At 46.4% G+C, this 7,466-nt stretch overlaps 1 protein-coding gene across 2 annotated transcripts in view; it reads right to left on the reverse strand.

The window, feature by feature from the left end:
* The window catches only part of LOC144147865 (tachykinin-like peptides receptor 99D), an 892,456-nt gene extending 887,834 nt beyond the window's left edge, over positions 1–4,622 (reverse strand). For both annotated transcript variants that reach the window (XM_077679594.1, XM_077679592.1), the window contains exon 1: positions 4,485–4,622. The gene's annotated coding sequence lies outside the window, so the exon portion shown is untranslated. The remainder of the gene's footprint in view (positions 1–4,484) is intronic.
* Between the last annotated feature and the right edge of the window lie 2,844 nt (positions 4,623–7,466).

Below are 7,466 nucleotides of genomic sequence, written 5' to 3' on the forward strand. Positions count from 1 at the left end.
ATGGCCAGACTTTGAGATTTCAAAGGAAGCCTGGTGGTGAAATAGGGAGAAATTCGTGCCAACCATGTTTCTTTCTCCGTTGTAACTATAAGGTTTAAGATTGATTAAGCGTGGAGGCGACAAGCTTCCACGCTTCAGATACAGCTCCTCAAATGGTCACCGAATCCCTCCCTGAGAGATCTGGCGATGGTAGCCGCGTGGTCTATTGTTACACCATAGTTGTCTTCCAAGGGAGGGTACAGCACATTGATGAGAGCTATACAAAGTGGCTTCATCGTTTTAAACAGCTACACATCCAATTCCTTACTGTTTAGGAGAACACGTGCGTTGTTAAAGTTAAAAATGCGGCGTCCGAGTAAATGTTTGTTCAGATGTTGCTAACATAAGCAATAATCTTGTTTTCAACCGCTTAAAATGTTTTTTTTAATTCCATCATCGCGCTCTCATGTAACGTTTGCATGTGGAGGTGAAAAAAAAAAACAATGGTAGTGTATCTCAACGCACACTTCCAGATCTCCGCTATGACATGCCTTCCCTGGGCCAGTGCTGCTCAAACGGTGGCATTGGCATTAAACCAGTGGATAGGTGCAAAATGTCACGTTATTCCCGAAATCATCCGCCGGGGTTGATTTCTCGCGTACAAAGAGATCACGGATGTGCAGCGTCAGTCACGTGAGAGCGCGTGAGAGGTCAACCCCGCCGGAATTTTTGGGGGGCACACCATAGGATTCGGCCCTAGATCAGTAAAAATCCGGTTTACCCTGTCTCCAAAACCACTTCCTTGAAAAGCCGATGATCTGCATATGCTGGTAAACACGTCTACTTTTCGGACCGGATTTTCCCGAATCAGACACTCTGTACAGATTCTCTAGCATTGAATGTTGCGACGGCGTTTGGGGCGTGGAGTGGAATGCGGCAACCTTGCACGGACGCGTGTACCGCCTTTGAAACCTTGACGTGGGAAGTGGTGCCTGGGCGGCGAGTTGATTCCAAAAAGCGACTTGAAATCAAAGTCCTTTTAACAAACATTGCGCATCCCCCTTTTCGTCCCCTACAAAAACGTGAAAAGTAACCAAAAAAATTAAAAAAATGCATCACCTCGGCAGCGGTCTACGAAAAGCTGAGCGTGTTTCTAGGCCTCTTTGCAGCCAGTTTTAGGCGACTTTTAAAGATGAGCATTCACTTCTGCCACCCCGATTCGTTCTCATTCACCGACTAGGCGATTCTAACAAAATATTCAAGATTTATTTCCTTCTTCTCTTTTGCATTCTCTTTTAATCTTGTTTCTGCCTTTTGGGGGTATTGCAAATAATAAATAAAAATAGAGCTGTTCTTGCACTGGGTGATACCTCGTTCACCTTACCTTGAGCAGATGAAGCCCGCAGAATTTTTAACTTTGCTCACGTCCTCTAAAATCAGTCTTACAACCGCTGAGCGTCATATGACCGATTTAGGCACGGAGCTCATGTTGTGTGGTAAGAGTGCCCGTATACTGTATAGCTGCATATTGAATGATCACGTTGAGAGGCAGTTTCAATGTGCGCTTTGGTTTGAGATCACCTGTTCAACGAACAGACTACGCCATGCAGCATAACTTTTTTTGTCACATTCTAAACTTACGCTACGTCCGCATAATTGGCGAAAATTCAGATAGCGCGAAACTACATGTTCCAATAGGAGCACTCCTACCTATCGATATTTCCTATGCATAACTCCAGAATGTCCTGTCAAACGAACTCGTTACATGCACGCTCCAAAACTGGGTGGCGATAGCAGTTTGGGAAGATAGGAGCTATCCATATGCAGTGACAGATAAGGCTGTGTTCCAAATTTGAGAAAGCATGCACGGTATACAACTTATATTGCACTCTTTTTAAGCGCCAAGAGAGGCGCTAGAGCAAGGAAAATTGAATCTGTATAGCGGCCACTGGCGTAGACGGGAGCATGCGCATCGACAAGTGAGATCCGTGGTTTTGCGTTTTGCAATAACCAAGAAAACTAAAGTACAAAATTTGGGGCGAACAGAAAAAAACATCAAGCCATTGCAGAAGTATTGTGCTACAAGACAGTGGCTAGTTGAAACGACATGCGTATTTGTGTAACTTCGTATTGCGCACGAATGCAACGCTGGCGTCATCGCAGGCTTTCCGTTGTAGGCAGCAATGTATACTACGTAATTTAAGACTGCGCATTGGAACCTTCTCAGGCTTTGTATTCCACCGTCTTCAAAGAGTTCGGGCGGGAGTAAAGATGGCCACTCCCCCATGTAGCTATGGCGCAAACGGAAAGCGCAATGATGAGTTTACAGCGTGACCATTCTGATTTAAAGGTGAAAAATGAAGGCAGAGAGAAAGGCAGGGTTTGACGGATAGAGAAAAAATAAATTGCGGAGTTAGTCTTCCTTTCACTGGTAACGTAACAAAGCACAGTTGTTATTTATTTATTCGGGAGGGCCCAGCGGCACTACTAGGCCTTCTTAGGTGGTGCAGTATGGTAGTTATGTACTGCAGCATTATAGCTGTGGATAAGAGCGTCCCATGAGAAACGCAAATGTGCGACTCCATCAGCCGATGCGGATGCTTTGAAATCCTCATCTCACCGCACGGCAGATGCCCAGTGCGAGCGCACTCAGCCCCACCGGAATGCACGCGCAAACATCATGCGGTGAACCTGCGTTAGGCGTCACTTTTCTTTTGTGAGTGGGGTAAAATTATCGGCCAGTAGGGCAAGTATTGTGAACAAGGATCGTCACGAAGTGCATTGTCTATAAGGAGGACTTGTTAGATGAACTGCCGGCACACAAGAGGCGTGGTTTCGACTGCCTCCATGTAAGTACTTCAATATTTGTTGCCCTATTTTAATGCATCAGCTATTAGCCCGGAAAAAATTCAATTGACCATGGAGGTTGCCGGCCAAGCCATTACGTTATAAGCGAATAACCAAACGAAATGAAGGCTGCGCATCTACCGTCGCGGTTTGTGTTCAAAAACTAGAACTAGCCCGTGTTACCACCATACCCATGACTTTTCAGTGTACAAACGTGGTTACTACTACGTTTTGGTCAAACGTAGTACAATCCTCTTATTCTGTAATGCCTGCAGCGTTACAGGCAGTTCGCTTCAGAATGCAAATGAAGGCAGCAGTGTTTACAAACACCCCTGTACGACGGTAGTCAGCTTGACAGCTTTTCACACTAAAAAAATGGGGGGGAGGCGGAGTCTGGGGCTTAGCTCGTGCTATGTCCGGCACTTAACACTCCATTAAAAATATGCACTCTGATTTCGTTTACCGATAAAATTCATCATGGTAACTCCTGTCACGAGTTTATATTCTTTTACCAGCTTTTTTTTGGCCATAAATGCGCGACAGTCGCAGCGGAGAGCACCCTCCGGTAAAGCGACCTAGTGGCAAAGCGGTGGGCGTACACAAAATTGCTCGTAGAAGGAGACCAGCTGCGTATACTTCCGAGGTCGGAGGAGACGGCTCGAGTGCAGTGCTCCCGAGTAAGGAAGGAGATGCATATTGCGGTTGACGCACTTTCAACGACTCTTTAAAAGGACCCTCCACGTTTATGGGGTAACTAGCCGCTAAGAACGCGCTTTAGAAAACAAATTTGGCGCTTCAAAGAGGGTAGAGGAGTCTGTGAAAGGGAAAAAGAATTCTGAGCACGAATGCGCGACTTCGCAAATGGGAAGTCCCGCATTCGAATTTCAGTTCTTTTTTTTTTTTTTTCAGAGAATGAAGGAGTAACATAACATGTGGACAACGAACGCAGGATAGGCAGCTCATTCCGGACTTAGCCGGCACATAGCAGACCCTTACGTGTGCAAATGAAAATGTGAAATATTCTTCGGTAGGGTTCGCCCATCAACAGTATTTTGCTGCAGCCAACTGACAGCTAACAACGCATTTGCCAAAGAATGGGTAGATTGACGGGAAAAACTCTACTTAGAGCTCAAAATAACCGAAAATTTTTCTGGCCCCTAAAAAAGCCGGGAAGTATCGGTGAGGTCTCATCAAAAATAAGAATTTCCCATTGTTTAAATTGAGTAACTGATAGCAAGAATGTTCAAGCTTTTCCCTTCATTAAGATGCTAGAACTGAGACGAATATTGTCTTCCACAGGCCGGTACAACGTCAAGGCGTCATTTGGTACATATCTATGCATGGAACGGTGCTATCATGTCTACGCACTTGACAAAAAATAAATTCACAAAGTAAATTTTATCCTAGCACTCTTAGGCTAAGTCTGTCTAAAATCAGCAACGACTTAAACATAAATGAACATTTTGGTCCAAAAATTAACAGAGAGCAGTGAGGAGGTCCGATGAGTTCACAACCCACACGTTCAAAGCGCAACATGTGGTCGCTTTCATACCGTTTGGCTTCGGACAAGCAGCGCACTTGCCGATCCGGGCAATTCGCGACGACTCTCGTGTAAGCAATATCGCCGAGAGGCAACGCGGAGTTCCGGAGCAACTCACCCATGCTGCGCCTCGTGGCAGGGCGGCAATGCGCGCGGACAGCACGGCGGGAGCGCACCGTCCCGCTGGACTCGCATGCAGGGGGCTGACAACGGGCGGGCGCACTCGCAGCCCGACTTGGGTCGGCCGCGCGCTAGAATCCTTTTGCGCTCCCGGGTCCACGCTCCGCTATCGCTACTTGGCCCGTTGCGCGCCATTGGCTAGCCGCCTCTGACGACAACAGTGACGCCACGAGCATCAATTCGCAGCGAAGCCGTCCATTGGCGCAGGCGCTGTGACGGCACGCGTCCCGCGAGCGCCGCCGGCCCATCCGCCGCCGGTGAGTTCCGATGGTCCAGCAAAGTTTCTCCTGATGGCAAGCGAATGTTGCGTGGGCACGCTAGTGGAGGCGACGCACACAAAGCGCAAGTCCGCGTTGAAATTCAATCAGCGCCGAACCATTGTGACCTACTCAACGACGAGAGCACGATGACAGCCGTGCCGGGGAGTCGTCGAAAAATGTTGCCCGCCTGCTCGCCGATCAGCGACTCGCCCATTTGTTTGGACGGTTAAAACCGACGTGCGAGGAGTGCGGGAGAAGGGGGCAGGGGGTGCTGGCGCGATGGGATTGTGTGCCGGCTCGCCGGTCGGCCAACGTCAACACAGGTTTCGATTTGTGGTGCGGCACTATTCCCAAGTGTCAGCCGGGTGCCGAGACTTTAATTGCCCTTCCAATTAATCTTTAGCGGAGCAGACACACCTCGTTGGTTTATTACAGCGACGTGGCATATGGCTCACCCCTCGGGATATCTTTTTGTCGCGGTCGATCACCCGAACACGCTTTGCAGCAAAGCTAACTGTCTCTCCAATGCTCTGTAGCTGTCGATATAATGCATTTATTGGAAAAAAAAAGTACACAGCAATTTGCTGCTACGGCGACTCTATAATTACGTGAGTTTTATTTGCTTGTCATAATTAGTTGACAGTGTTGTAGAATTTTCGGAATTTCCGTCCGCTGTGAATATACGGGCTTCTACGGGAGGAGTATGGTTACAGAAAACGGTTATAACTCGCCTTCTATTGAAACTATGGCGAAATAAAATATAGCAGAGTTGGCTGTTTAGACTACTATAATTAGGCCGAGTTTCATTTACTTTTTTTAATTAGTCAATTCACCGTCGAATTGTAAGTTGTAAACACTGCGGAATTCCCGTCTGCTGTCAATACGCAGGTTTCTACGGTAGGAGTAAGGTTACATGGAACGGCTGTAATTCGTATTTTACGGGAACTACCCTCACACGTATGTGTGAGGGTAGTAATATGTAATATGTAAAGCAAAATGTAATATGTAATATGTAAAGCAATAAGTAATATGTAATATGTAAAGTAATATGTAAAGCAATATGTAACAATGGTAGGTTTTTTTTCTCAACAGGATCGATATCAGCCCCAGATTTAATATAAATATGTATTATGAAACTGCCCCCCCTAACCCATTCCAGCCGCACCACAAGCTGCAATGGAACAAAGATGATGATGATGGTTGGATGTTAATGGCGCAAGGTCAATTGGGGCAAAGAGCGCCAAAACGGTGGTTAAATATGAGAGGTGAGAACGTAAACACTGAAATCAGTAAGCAAGAACAAAAGTAAAATCAATAAAAGACAGTGAGGATGGCTGGTGTATAAGGCCAGGTTGTGATCATGCGTGATATGAATTAAGTCTAAGAATTTAACTTCTGCTAAATATTTAAAAAAGGCGCTTTACAGAAAACGTAGGATCATCAGAGAGGAAAAATGCTGGATGTAACGGGATGTGTTGTCTGTAAAGTTGGGTGAAGTGTCTGTGTCGTGTTGTGTCGAGTGCTTTGCATTGGAGTAGTACGTGGATTACAGATAGGGCCTCTCCACACCCGCTACACAGGGGTCTTGGAGATCCCGTGAGCAGGTGGGAGTGTGTTATATGAGTGTGGCCTATCCGTAACCTAGCAAGGGCAACTTCAGTGTGTCTGTTGTGTGTGTCAGTCGTGTATGGTCCCAAGAGTGGCTTTATTATGTGTAGTTTGTTGTCTGTCTGTTCATTCCAGAGTGCTTGCCATGTTTCGCGAAGGTGTTGTCTGATGCGTGGCGTGAGGTCAGTGTAGGGTACTGTTGCTATGTCCGGTGCATTTGTATGTGCAGCAGCAGCGGCCATCTGATCTGCGGTCTCATTTCCCGCAATCCCAGAGTGGCCTGGAACCCAACACATGATCACCTCGAGATTTAATGCATACGCTGACATAATGGTTTTATACACTACATTAAGAACATCGTTTTTAGAAGACTTGTTGGATGATAATGCATGTACAACACTCAGTGAATCTGTGAAAATGATAGACTTGGGTATTTCATGTTGGACTATGTGATTTAAAACAAGCAAAACTCCATGGGCTTCCGCCGTAAAAATGCTGGTTTTCGAGTTCAGGGTCTTAGAGACTCTAAAATCGGGTCCGTGCGCCGCACACGACACAGTAAGGGCAGTTTTTGATGCGTCGCTATAAAATTCTGCACCCCTGTACTTCTCTCGCAGAAACAAGAAATGCTGCAGAATTGCATTTGTTGGCGCTCGTTTTCTATCTATAGCTACAAATGACATGTCACACGACACAGCCCGAAGCTTCCATGGTGGTAAAAGGTCAAAAAGAGATGATTTGCAGGTGTCTGAAAAAGTGACACCAAGATTAGATACTTCATCTCTAGCACGGTGTGAGAATGGGGCAGGAATAGATGGGCGATTTAAAAGAAGTTGGGACGTAGTTGTATCAGAGATGACAGGTTTAAAAGGATGGTTTGCCAACGATGACACCTTAAACGCGTATAAAAGATCCATGTATGTTCTCTGGCAATCCAACGACCATTTGTCACATTCGACATACAGGCTCTGCACCGGACTAGTGCGAAATTCACCCGACGCAAGGCGAAGCCCCAAGTGCAGCACTGGCTCCAGCATTTTCAGCGCTGTTTT

The sequence above is a fragment of the Haemaphysalis longicornis genome, unplaced genomic scaffold (assembly GCF_048455015.1).
Source record: "Haemaphysalis longicornis isolate Haplotype H1 unplaced genomic scaffold, Haemaphysalis longicornis Haplotype H1 scaffold_1, whole genome shotgun sequence".
Taxonomy (NCBI): domain Eukaryota; kingdom Metazoa; phylum Arthropoda; class Arachnida; order Ixodida; family Ixodidae; genus Haemaphysalis; species Haemaphysalis longicornis.